Consider the following 14,122-nt stretch of genomic DNA (forward strand, 5'->3'; position numbering starts at 1 on the left):
GGACTGCCGCGCGATCTGTGGACCTCATGCCCGATTTGTTCGAGCCAAAATTTCCGAAAATGCCACTGATGCATTCAGGAATGAAGTAATTCCGTTTCCCATAGCTTTGGAATCGAGGCAGTCAAACCTTCACCCGTTAGTAATTCTTTCCCTCCATTTTTTCATGTGTAAACTTTTCTTTGCCTGTATTTTAGAATATTTTAGTGATTGCGTAAATAGATCTTCGATTCGCTTAGTTTGAGGTATATTGTAGTAATGTATTTTATATCAGTTGTCATTAGGTTGTTCAGTGTTAGTTATATTTTTTAATTAGCCACATGAAGCGTTCATTAAGGACTTGGTATCATGTGATTAAAACTTATTGAATTTCCGTTCATCAATATGAGGTTAAGATACTACCTGAGTGCCATTCGAAAACATCTGTGAGATCTAATCAAACCCTGTGTACGCGTACATCTTAAGAATAATCCAATTTTGCTATAATAGGTTGTATATATTTATAATAGGAATTATTTCACTTGAAATGGTATTGAAAAAATAGATTGTATGAAAAATGAGTGTATACTTCGTCCTTTTGAAGCCACTGCAGAGGTTAATTTCACTGAATAAGAGTCAAAATTCACTTCACCAAACCTCGGCCGCCAGAAAGTTCTCATATTTGAATGAAAATTATAATTTTTTTCCTCGTCGGATTAATTTGTGAATCGATATGCCTATCATGACCGATATTCCTGTACACATCCGTTTCAAATTCAGTTGGGCTATGTAGGTCAGAATTGCGCAGAATTGAGGACAGCCCAGTAAACATTTTTTAATGCTTAATCTTATTTTGTCACACTTAGTTAAACCTATCCATATCTCAGGTCTCAAAAGTAGAGAGTAGAAAGGACGTTCATTGTAAACGGATTGGAATGCATCTCTATTTTATCGCTTTGAGAGAGCTGGAAATTGGCATTTCGGGATCAGCCTATGGCTTACTTCTTGAGTCAACGAGTTAAATACAAAGTTGAGTTCCATTTTTGAAAAGAGAGCGGTAAATCCGTTCCGAATAGTCTTCCTTTTTCCTCGCTCCTTGTCAGCTTTCGTGATGTAGTATATGTGCGTGGTAAAAATTGAATTTAAGAGGTTATGGCATTATCTTTTAGAGTTCCTGAAACTTCTATTATGGCGGCTAAACTAACAATGGAACATGTATTCCAGGATCGTTAACGATGATCTTTGTTTGAATTCACGCCCTATAATTTGTCCTTGAAAAGTAATATATCGTCGACATTTGTCGATTTCATAAATTTTGAAGCAGAATTCGGGATCATATTGAGTTAGCCGGAGGTGGAAGGGAGTCTTAACTTATAAGGGATGGGAGTTTTGTTGTTGAAAATCTCCGTATTCTACGTACGTTTCTGAGTCTGACAAATAAAAAATTCTATTTCGTTAATTGTCATATCGTCAATATTTCAATATTAAGATTGGTTTACTGCAGCCCTCCGTTTTTCTGTATTTAGTGTTAATTCCCTCTCACCCTCCGATACCTTTTTTGTTGTACGTCCTTCATAATGCATTCAAATGTACGTATGGGTGGTGACCTAATACTCCCCAACGCACGTCCTTGTGGTGGCTTGCTGGGTATTGTTTAGAAGTAGATATGTCCTAACTACTTGTCAGTCTTTTGGTCTTCCTCGAGGGGTCATTCTTTCCGTCTTCCCTTCTATTATGTTTCTAAATAATCCATCGTGCCTCAAGGTCTGCCCAATTCATCTAGTTATCCTTTGTCATAAAGTTCGCCATTTTTTATTTTCCTCTTCTGTTCTATTATATACTTCCTCATAACCCCCTTGTCTGTCGATTAAATCTTCAGCATTCTCCTCCAGCACCGTTTCAATTGCTTCAATTCTTCGCTGGTCCACTTTTCCTATGCTCCATGTCTCTGGTCTCTAGAGTGCCGGAAAAATCCCAGATAATGGGAATAACAGTGTATAGATTATGATTCTTGGCGTTATCAGCATCATAGCAATGCTCAAATATTGCTCTAAAGTGGAGAAGAATATGTCTTAGAATGCGTTCTGGTGGAAGTGGAAGATCCAGTTCCAGTGGAAGTGGAATTTTAGAAATGTATTGAATAATTATATGACCTCGACTCTGTAAGTATGAATTTAATTCCGTAGTACTCTTGCAATTCTGAATCACGCCCTGTGACCTAACTGTATGATTGAAAATACTAATATTATTCGACCCGCAAATACGTAAAGGCGGTGTGTAGTAAACTTATAAATATGCTCTCGTCACGGATACCATTAGATATTAACGAACGATGTTAAAATTTCAATGAGAACATTACGGAGGTCAATTCGACATCGATATAAATACCCCTCGATTAACCAAGAAGGTTTGTGGCAGGGGGTGCAAGCACCAGGTGGGAACGGTAAGTGATGAGGGAGTATATGGGAGAGGAAGGGAAAAATACTCAGTAAAAAACTAAATAACGTGCAAATGTCAATGCACGCTGGAGGAAGACTTAATTTAAAATGAGTTAATTCACCTGATATATTATTTATTTGTAATGAAAATGAGAATAAAAATGTACCACAACCATTTATACGGCAGGCCTCCACCATACCAAGAGAGATCATACAGAATTGAAAAGTAGGAAGGGGAAATTCTACTTTTTCATGGCATCGAGCATACTTGTAAAAAAATTGTATTGCGGCGTAATAAGAATCACATTGCCACCTACTCAGTATAATTAAACTCTAAACTAAGATTTTAATGATGCAAAAAATGTTTATCGTGTTCCTAAGAATATTTTTAGTATTTAAAGCAGAGAGAGATGTGAATGCATGAAAAAAATCATTCTTCCTTGTTTTCAACCGAGAGTAAATTGACGAGTTTGATGAATAGTATCTCGGCAAACATGTCTGAGAGAGCCTTCCTGAAGGATGGAAGGCATGAAATAGGGAGACATCCCGGGAAAGAAGAGACCGCACAAGCCTCCGAAGAATGATATTGAATCACATTCGGGCGTATCCAGTCCCAACGATAATACACCCCCTTTTGCGGTCGCATGTATAACTTTTGATTTCGGATATTGTCTGGGATTTAATCGTCTCTCAAATTGCCATTTGTGTGTGGTATCGCCCTTCTTATTATATAAACAAAATTTGAAACGTCTTTCCTGACTCAAAGCAGTCCACATGTTATCATCACAGGTTGCGACCACTTTTTAAAATTGTATGAAATAAAATTGTTTTTTTAATAGTAAGAATGGAATAAAGATATTTATGATAACCCGTCCATCTTTGTGATAGTACACCAGTTTCTAATTTTTCTCGAAGTGTCCCGAAGACAAGACCAAAGTTACTTCTGCATGAATTGCAACACGATGTCCATGAAACGAAAAACCAAGGCGGGATTGTAAACCAAGACTTACGTCTTTGGTAGGCAGCGGCAACCCACCCCTTTCTTTTCTTAAACTTTTTCAAACCCACTATCTCACCTTCCTGTCGTTTCTCGAATGCGTTCTTGCTCTGTTATGAATGTTGTGACTCAGTGACGAGGAGCGCTAGGCTGGGAGTAGCTCACAAAAAAGGTTAATTTTTAAGCTAAACCCTTGACGTAAATAATAACTTTTTCATTTGATGATGAAAATATATAAACATATAGCCAACGCCATCATTTTACTCAAGAGAGTTCGTGAATCGATGATTGGCGAAATAAACTGTTGAAGCGAGAAGGTTTATTTAATTTATATCTCGAGTAATGTGGGACTGAAATGTTTGCCCTAGAGATTATTTTTTGATTGGGTTGCAGAACACGTGACAATAACTTGTAATTTCCAGTAAGTTTGAGGTGTTCTTAAAAGAAATCGTCGAATAAGAGAGAATTTTTCGAGTTCGACGTTGCGGTGTTGACCATGTCTTGTGCGAAGAGGGAAGAGCGATCCTCTCAGTGTTGGGGTATTTATCATTTAAGTCGCATTGGATGCGATGAGATGGGCTCAAAACAAGGGGAATGATGGCAGAGGAGGTATTTTTGTGAGGCTCGTTTTTCCTTTAGTCTGCGGCCATTCGCCAGAAGGCCAAGCGATGTGGGAGCCGCGACTCCCCCCCTCCTCCGCCTCTCGCAACATCCTCCGGCGGAGTTAATATTTTGGGGCGATGCGTTGGGGCGGTGTCCCGCGAGGCGATCGATCGTTTAGTGTCCAATTTGGGGGCAGCCCTCCGATCCGAAATTTAGATTGTTTGGGAAGAAGAGGGATGGTCAAGGGGGAATTGAGTGGGGGCAGCGAGGGTCATTGATGGAGGAGGGGTGCGGGCACAGCCCCCCGCGTGTACAATGGTGCGTGGGCGTATGACTTCTCCTCCCCCTGCGTCTCCTCGCCTCCTCAGGGTTCCACTGAAGTGAGCTCCGCTCCCCTTCTTCACACCCACCGTCGTTTCTTCTCGGGCAAGTATTGGTGCGTTGCTAAGGATGGGCGCACGAGTTGCTTAGTTACCTGCCACAGAGGCTCCTGCGCGGGGGCGACCTCCCTTCGCACCAAGTGCCCACCTATCCGTGCCTCCCTCCCACTTCACAGTTTTAAAGCGACCCCCTTCTGCGAGTGCCGAAAAGGAAGTTGGCACCCGCTTTCAATACCGTAGGCCGCACCCTCTTCACTGCTCCCTCCACCTCCATTGCTCTGGCGAGCCGTTTGGGACCGGACGTCCGTCTACCCCATTCACGCCCATAGACGTGGCGAATGACCTTTCCGGTTCGTGGCAAACAATAACTCCGTCCATAAACAGCGTCAGTGAGTTTGGAATTGTGTTGAAAATCACTATATTCAAATGAATATTAATTGTGAATAGTGTATCATTACCATTTTCAACGGTGGCTAAAATAAAATTGAAAAACCTCGTAAGAAACTGCTATCCCCCAATTAACGGCTATCGGTTTGGCTCGATGGTGTTGTTTGATTGTTTCCCTCGTGGCAGTGCTGCGAAGTTTAAAAGCTACCCTGAAACTTTCCGACTGCGACCGGAAGGTCACGAGCACTAACTTCCGTTCCGCCAACTCCGCCAGACGCCGTCCACTTTCCCGCGGCCCACCGAACAGACGAGAAATGTCCCGGCGGTAACCCTCCGTGACGAGTCCCGTTGCGTCCAAGCGGGTGCCTCAACCCTTAAATACGTGGATTTTAATGAAATATAGTCGAAATTTCCACCGGGAGAGGTCCTCTATCTCCGCTGACATTTCAGTGAACGAGTCTCTCAACATCGTCAGGGAAATATCGGCCCCCCACCCACCCCCGCCATAGAGCACATTCAAATTCTCAACTGAGAATAAGAAGAGCTGTTCCCATATGGTGCCATCGGCTCTCGTTTTGGCGGTCAATCCCGATATAATGACGTCCATATTAACCCTCTTCCTGTGGGTCAGATGCCAGCCGATTGGTCTGCAAATATTCACCGCTTTTTTTCCTCGTAATTGGCTCGTTTTTTCTCTTCTCCCAAACACATTTCCGCATAAGTTTCCAGTCTTTACTGAGCTGGTAACTGGAATCCCTGCTGAAATTATTTTTTTGGAGCCAGGCCTCTATGACGTCATAATTCAGTCGGTCCCATTAACACGGTGAGTGGCTTAGTGTATAATTTTGCCTTGCCTCATATGAGCGGGTTTTATGTCATGGTCACGGCTAATGGCAATGTTTGAGGCAGTTGTTCCAATCTGAGGCGCCTCAGGTGTTTCATCGGTCTAGTTTCAGCGGTAGGAGTATTGGCCTCTCACTTGTTCTAAACTTCGCCGCCCGCCTTGGAGGGGATTGGAGAGACATCGCGTTTCAAGTCTGATTGGACCTAACTAGCTGTCTCATTATTTATGAACCGTTGGTTAATATGCATGTATGCACCATGTCCATGCTGTGTCTTTGGAGAATCCTAGAGTTATTCCCTGATGTGGTTTAGATGCATAGAAGGCAGACATTGTCTATCGGTTTACCCGTCGTCGCTTCAGTCCGACTTGGCTCGACGGACCTTTTAGGGCCAGTGAGTTCTGCTGTACCCATTGTGTCGGAAGGTCTTCCTTAGATGTTTAAGTGCACATGAAAAACTCCCCTTGTCTCTCTTATATGAATCGTGCTCTGCGTATTAACGATGGCATTATTGCGAACTGTTGGGAAGGTTCTGGTGACTTTGCATTCTATCGAGTGGCCCTCTTTCATTGGAATGCATTTGATGTGGATTTTCTCCAACAGTCGTTCTCATGGGGGTCACCATTTCGCACTGCACATCTGTGTGGAGCGACAAGCTTCAGATGACAAAACTATTAGGATTGGCCATGTAATTGTCACAGTGATGCAAATATCGCAGGATATGCATTTGACAATATTTATTGTTAAGTGACCGATGACAACCGATCAATGAGACTCAATGTTAATAACTAATCCCTCGTCCCTCTCCGCGAGGGGATCTGCCCTTTACGTGCAACATTGGGTCGCATTCCCTGCCTTTCACTGTCTCCTCGGGGGGGAGAGTGTTTTGTGTTGCATGTTCATGTGGTGGTCGAGTTTCGTCGTCTTGCTTGTTGTGTCCTGGCTTGCGTGTTGTTGGATGGCTTTAGTGCTGCATCCTGGGGTGCAATTGTTTGTTGGTTTAAGTTATATGTGTTTGCATGAGTGTTGGATGAAGGGTTTTTTTCATGAGTGTGTGCGCTGTTGTGGGTGTAGTTTTTCATGTTGTTTTTGCATGTGTTATTGCTCCTTTTTACGGTTGGCGACTTAACACCCCCCGTCATACGCCCTTACGGCGGTTTGCGGGGTATTATGTAGATGTAGAATATTGCTGTAATAAAAAACTCCTATCTTTTTGTTATTGTAATGCACTTTTCGTAAATACGACCTAACAAATGCAATCAAATCCGGCGTTGATGGACTGGAAATATTTTACCAGATTACTCCCGAAGATGCACAATTTACGGGTGGTCCTTAGGTTTTGATTTGACAGCAATTAGGCGAACAAGGTGGCATCCATAAAATGAATCATATTGTCAAATTGCCTTCGCACGAATTATTTTCCAAGTATGAAATGCTGAATGGTGGATATAATATGGGCCAAATATTATGCATCCCATTTATTATTATCGGATTCGTGTTAGGTGGATTCTGCGTGTAATAATTGAGTTTCACTGTTCCGTGAAAAGTTTATGCAGTTTCAGACGCATTGAATTTACCATCTCTGGGGAAGAAGAATTTTGCTGACAAAAGTTATAAAATGGCAAGGGATACGCAGTTAATACTGAAAGCCAGTTTTGATAGTGACTGATAGGTTGTCTCACCTTAACCTCTCTTGGAAGGGATGATTGCCCCGTGTGTATTTATAGATGAAATTTTTGTGCGCCCAAGACCCTCTTGATTGCTTGAACTTTTGATACCTTGATGAGTTTTCAAGACTGGTTGTATTCTTCACGCTTTGTGCTCGGGGAAAGGGGACGCTTTGACATTCGGGAAACTCAGTTCAACTCCTTGCGGTCGATTAGTTGCGTGAGTTGGCTGTTTTTTTAGGGCTATTCCTTTCTAATCGTCAAATTGCCTCTCAAAGGTTTTGAGCTCCATTTGGCACGCACACGTCAATCTCGGTGGGTCGTGACGAGAGCTTTCGTTGACTTAAGTTCAGCACGCTCTAGTGTTCATTTGTTGAGTGTTACCTCGCTCTGAAAGCGGCCCCGCGGGCTATAGAGTCATTTATCAATGTGGGAAATTGACGCAAAGAGGATTCTTAGACGGCATTTTCCGGGTATATATATACTGGCGGGCGGTTGATATCGCCTGTCATCCCCTGCCCAAACCCCCCGCACCCATCTTCTCCTTCGTCTCCTAACGCTCTTCGCCACTCTGTGGGCGGGGAGGGGGGTGAGGCGATTAATCCAGGAGTGAGTGGATTGAGCGCGGAGGCGAATCGATCGTCATTCAATTTCCGGTCGTTGTTGCAAGTGGTTCCGAGTGGGAGTCCTGGCGGCTTTGGACTGTGGGGGGGGCGGGGGTGCGCCGGGGGCGCTCTGTTGTCGTCCGCGCGGTGGCGGTCCGTCGTCCCTCAAGGCACAGTGTCAACGACCGATGAAGTGGGCAGGCAGATAACCGAGTCGTCTAAGATTGTGGAATTAGGTGGATGCCGAAGCTTCAATGCGGGCGGTGTTTCCGAAAACTTTTGAAATGGAATCTCCGATCAATATATGATCGCTCTCTCTCGTTTTGCTGGTAAGGTCTAAGGCTAAGCGACGTGATGCACGGTTAAAGTTAATGAGTGTCACATTAATATCACTGATGATTGAAATACGTGCTTCTAAGTTTTTATCGATAGAAGCGTTTCACAGTATATACAGTAATTAAGGGACGATAATTTGGAGTCGAAAATGTGAGTTTAGTCCTCATATTCGATCGCGGTTTCAAATTAATAGTTTGTTTAACTAAATTATTCCAAGAGAGCGCATTTTAGGGAGAGGCGCAGTGAAAGTAATGTTTATCTGATGTCCAAAAGGATATTTAAAAGAAGAACACGTTAAATGCGTTTGAGCCAATTTACAATTGATAAACATTGCCAATCCTATGAAGAGCTTGCCTCATAAAATTATTAGGTCCCATGTCTTCACCCACGTCCCCCGGAAACGACCTTCTCACACCATGTGTAATCGCGGTCTATTTTTTAGATGTAGGCGAAGTTATTAATTTCTATGGACCAGAATCCGGACTAGAATTAATAAAAAATACGAAATTTTTTATTTAGTTTCATCCATCGAAAATGCTTTGTTTTTGTTGAAAACGTTAGTTTTTTTGCGTTCAGAAATATACTCTGACAATAAATCATGTTTCCGAAATGAATTAAACTTGTTTAAAAATGTCAATGATCGCTGGTCACAATCTCATTTGAAACTTCTACAACGGAAAATTAACTTCGCCTTTTCACTATAGATTATCTCATTTTCCTATTGTCCTCTAATTAAGGCTAGCTTGGTGCTGTTTCCCGTACACCTTTACCCCAAGAAAGGCATTGAGCAATCCGAACAATTTACGTATTTACGAGCAGATTCTTATGGCGGTTTACTATACCCGCCGCCTCGCTCTTTTTTTGTAATATTGCCCGCTTAACCTTTTTAACGCGTGCAGGTAACTCATTAGAGTTTAACATCATGTACGGATTTTGAAACTCGACGGAAATGAAGTGCATGAAATTCCAGTAATTACTCTTGCGGCTATCAGCAGATTGGCTGGAGACCTAACACTACCTGCCACACACTATCGTAATGGTCTGCAGGGTAGGACAGTGTGCTGTTTCCTTTCCTCGTTCGCTCTCCTTCGCCGCTTGGTGTCGAGTTCGCTCCGCGATGTGACCTTATTGGCTCCGCGCCAAGCCTCGCCCGCCCCCTCCATCTCCCCGCTCGCAGTTGCAAGAACCGGTCCACGATGCCACCCGGCGTAGTCCGTTGTCGTCTTCTCTCCTTTGTCCCACGAAACCCGGCGACCTTCCCCCGTGAGAACACAACGGTCTCGCCGCTGACGTAGCCCGGTCTCGGCATCGCCTCCAAGCAGCGTCCCATCCCGTTCGAATTACCGCTTTCCTAGCGTGCAGTAATATTTACCATGCGTGCCCTTTTATGATTGACGTAAATTCACTCCTCTTTGACGCGGAAATTTAGTGTCATTTACGGTGAATTCTCACAAATGATAACGTCAAGATTTTGTACATATTCCATATCTTTCAATGACCTCCGTTGATTAATCGCTGGTACCTTGAAAAATATTTCCTGTGTTCACATTTCCTCAAAAAAGCGAACAAAACTAATTAGTTATTAATTGCAATTTACTTGGTTCTACCAAGATAAAATTAAGTAAATGAAGAAAATATGCAGAGATATTCGCCTTAAGAAGAATTCCTAAGTACATATATTTATTGAAAGACAACTAATATACATGTACATATGGTGGCGGGGCTGTTGTCACCTAATTTGACTTGACAAAAACTGGTTCAACTATCTGCCGTCAGTGTTGCCGCCAGTTGGATGAGAGAGTCGGGGTTAGCGCGGAAAAATTTTTTAATTGTGAAAACATTCAAGGGACGCCTGGTAGTAGGCCAACCGCCGCTGGACGCTTAAACCCCAATTGAGTCCTCCTCCACATTCAACTTGCGTGTGGAAGTGGAGTTTGGAGACTGTGCTTGGTCGCGGTGCTACCTGCGGCTCCAGAGAGTCGTGGCCTCGGAACCCTGGGATGAACTTTTTTCGTTGAGGGAGGCGGATATGCTAAATTCTATCTCTGGCCGCATAGCATAGATTCCCTTGAAACGCTCATTTCCTCCCTCAAACCCCTCTCTTCCCTTTCCTGCACCTATTATACCTCAGAAATCACTTTCCTCGTTACCGACATTTTTATTGCTTATCAAATATTCCACAAATTCGTCCACATTAAACCTACCAACAAACAACAACGCCTCCACCACTCCAGCTACCGCACATCGCACACCAAGCACTCCCTCCCATTCTCACTCTCCACTCGTGGTCACTGTATTTGTAATAACCCTCCCTACCTGTGTCCTTGGGGAGGAGACCCTTGAATGTCCATGTGGTAGTGGAATTTCGCCTATTCTTGATTTTCAAATTCTAGCTTTCACGTTATTGGATAAATTTTTTACTGCATTACTTTTATTAATAACGGCCTATCGCGAGCCGTTCATTAGCGCTTTTGATATACTATATGGTTGTAGATAATGATCTGGATACGTATGTGTAGGGAATGGGCGTTAGTATTGAATTATTATTTTTATAAGGTAATCTACCGTTTAAGGTAGGTTTTTGGATGGACACAACTACCAAATAAATATTTTGCGATTACTAACAAAACACATTCCAGCAACTTAAACTACATCAGGTCCCTCTTCATCTCTGAGTACTTCCTCAACATGTCCTAACATTTCAAGTTCCTAGTAGTAGTAGTTTTGAGGGGAGGCGACCGACAGCTGAGGTCATTTGCGCCATAGGGGATGGACAGGAAAGGATGAAGGGTGGAGAGAAACCCGGCGTCGGCATTAGCCTACTCTTTACGAAAGGCGCCAAGGGGTCCGCAGTTAAACGTCCCATCCGACGGACGGCGTACTCACTCAAAGTGCCCTCCACAAAGCACCTCAAGTAGGGATCGAGATACCTCTGAAAAATATTCAACACTGCCGGGATTTGAACCCGCGCCGTCAGGGTGCCCCCGCACCATCTCGATCCCCCTTCAAATTCCTATTCTTTTGTATTGAATAATAGATTTTAATGTTTACACTTTTGGGCCAAAAGCAATGTTTAACGTACAATTTAAATTGAATAGACCGAGGTGAAATCATTGTCAGATGCAGAATCTTGAGATGAGTTAACTAAGGATAGATTATTTTGCTGATATCTGGCCGATAATGGCTTTACACTAGGTATATATGGTTCAACATCGAAGAAGTTTCATTGGATGAACCTGAGGGAAATGGTAACAATAAGTAAGTGTGTTGCATTCCAGTTCACTATTTAGGACGCAAATATGTGCGGTTGTACCTGAGTATATATTCGTATGCATACATACATAACGAGCACTTTTGCCTTCGCCCTGCGTTCTTTCGGATTTCCTTCTTTACGTTCGCTACACTGCTGCCATCTGGCGCCCTTCACCCGTATTAGACGAAGCTCTGTAATGCTCGAGTGGCGGGATTTAGAAAATGTCGATCGCTCTGCGTTCCGATTAAAGCTCATTAGTTTGTTTGCAATCTGTTTTTTCGCCATGCAATATTTGCTTGTTATAAACAGTAGGTACAACTTTTCCTTGAATGTTCTTCGTGAAATATCTATGGCAGTTTAACATTGCGCTGTTACTCCTGAAGTAGCTATTATCTCTGTGGATATTCGATGTCGATAGCGCACTAACACCAAGTTTCTTAGTTGGGAACTTGTCGTAGTACTGTGTAACAAAATAAATATATCAATAAAGAACTTAAAATTTTAATAAGGTATTGATCTAGAGTATAAAAAAATGTTAACAGACTGCGATGTATCGTTGTCGTAGATTATACGGCGTATTTGCTTGTGAGTCGTTTATTCTTTTTTCAAATTTAAATAGGTTTTTCCGCCGTGCAAAATTTTGGAGAAGCCCGATAACACGTAAATATTCATCAAGCGGGTATTTCACGCTGCGGTATCTTTGCAACCATAGTCATTTCATGTTAAGTTTATATTTCGTATTGGGAAATTATTCCCCAATAGCCCCCATTATTGCCCAGCTAATGTGTGAATTTCACACGCCGTCGGGCTTAGTACTGGGTGTACTCTATTATCAATTACCTAAACGACCTCCGTGTTGATTGATTACTGTGTTTATGGGTTTAAACTTCGCATTTACCCAATCGTATTAAACAGTGCACGTTTGATGTGATAATTTTCGCTACTTTGTCCAATATTTTCTGTTCAGGATTTGTGTATGGAGTGTGTTTTCGATGATGGCATTTTTTCGCAAAACATTTGAAAGTGTATTCACTCTGCAAAATGAGGAAATATTGTTCATTTGAGGTCATTAAATATTGAGAGTAGAAAATATAATGAATACCACATCCTTGAAAATTGTTTTCAGTAGTCCCTTGCTTTTCCATATGGGCCCAGAAAAATGGAATGGTGAAATTAGGCTTAATATTTGTGGCAGATCAACTCGGGGTGAATTTTTATGATAATATAACTCTCTCTGATGATTCCAAATTTTAATCATCTAGCATTAGCGCCCTTCTATCGTGTTTATTAAATTGAATACTCATGCAACTCAGAAACTAGTTTTGGAATAGAAACACCATGCAGGGGAGTTGGGAAAAACAATTCAAATTAGAATTTTTCAGTTTGAAATTGATACCGTTGAATTTTTATCAGTGGTAATGGTTTGCAATAGCTGTAAAATTTTCTGGCGGGAGCCTTGTAGGGAGTCACCCTGGCCCTTAATGACTGTTAATAATATATCTGAAGGTGTAATCCTCGTCACACTGTGGCACCGGTGCAATTTTTAGCGAAAAAATGACGGACTTGTCAAAGGAAGTGGTCCAGTTTAAGATTACATTTGTATTATTCATGCAAAGTATGAGGGATGTGTTAAATTTGGTTTCAGTTTTTTGATCCCATTTGTGAAAATGGAAATTCATTACAGTTGTTGCGTAATGCAGCCTGGACGTGCGAAGGGAATCATATTATTTACAAGCCCACATGTTTGTTTTTTCTATGCTTGTTTCTCCGCACGGTAAATCTGTAGTTTCCATTTGACAGCCTCTACATATGGTGTGCTATCTCATTGCTGATGTAAACCGTAGACGGGTGTCCTAAGAAGTCGGAGATGAGGGTCGAAGGTTCCCACAAGCCTCCACGGAATTCCCTCCGCTAAAATACAGCTTCAATAACGCGGATAAGGAGCTCAGACCGACGGAGACTGCCTGGCTTTGCATCACGCACATCCATGTTCACATCCACGCACGCATATTCTAATATTTCGTTTCGTTTATCTGCCTGGCGGGGAATTCTTTATCTTAGAAAATTCACTATTGATTACACGCACTGCGAAACCTTAATAAGCCTCCAACTCGTACGTAAGGCTTGTTTGAAGATGGTTGCTTTCAGTTTACGGTACTTTCCAGAGAATATTTCATCTCCCAGAAGTTCAAGCGACCCACTCGAGGAGGAGGAAACATCGGAAGATTTTTCGCCATGATATTCCGAAAACGAAAGATGGAAGCTTTCATCCAGGAGAGCAACAACTCTTTATTAGCATTTTGCATTCCAGGTGAAACAAGTGAAGGATCCCCGCTTTCTGAAGCTCTGTATTGGATGGCTGAAGGCTTTTGGAGATGACTGAAGAAAAATGCTTAAGAATATTAATTGTTAGCACAATTAGGTCGATAAAGTTAATTTTTCATGAAAACGTTGATTTAAGCAGTTCTGAGATAGACACTTCGCTAATGATGCATCATAACTTTTTTCCCTGATATAATCCCCCGTCCCGGGTTCCGAACGAAAGTTCCCTGGTTCAAATGTGGGTGGCGACCCGGGGCAGCCGCTAACTGCATTCTAGCCGAGTGACGCTCCATGGTCTTGCACGGAAGCCGCAGGA

The 14,122-nt window shown here is 42.4% G+C and overlaps 1 protein-coding gene across 2 annotated transcripts in view; it reads left to right on the forward strand.

Annotated features, from left to right (window-relative positions):
* The window catches only part of LOC139692456 (transmembrane protein 47), a 987,299-nt gene that overhangs the window by 260,429 nt on the left and 712,748 nt on the right, over window positions 1-14,122 (forward strand). The gene's annotated exons all lie outside the window — the stretch shown is intronic.

This window comes from Hetaerina americana, unplaced genomic scaffold, assembly GCF_022747635.1.
Source record: "Hetaerina americana unplaced genomic scaffold, ioHetAmer1.1.p SCAF_4, whole genome shotgun sequence".
Lineage (NCBI taxonomy): Eukaryota > Metazoa > Arthropoda > Insecta > Odonata > Calopterygidae > Hetaerina > Hetaerina americana.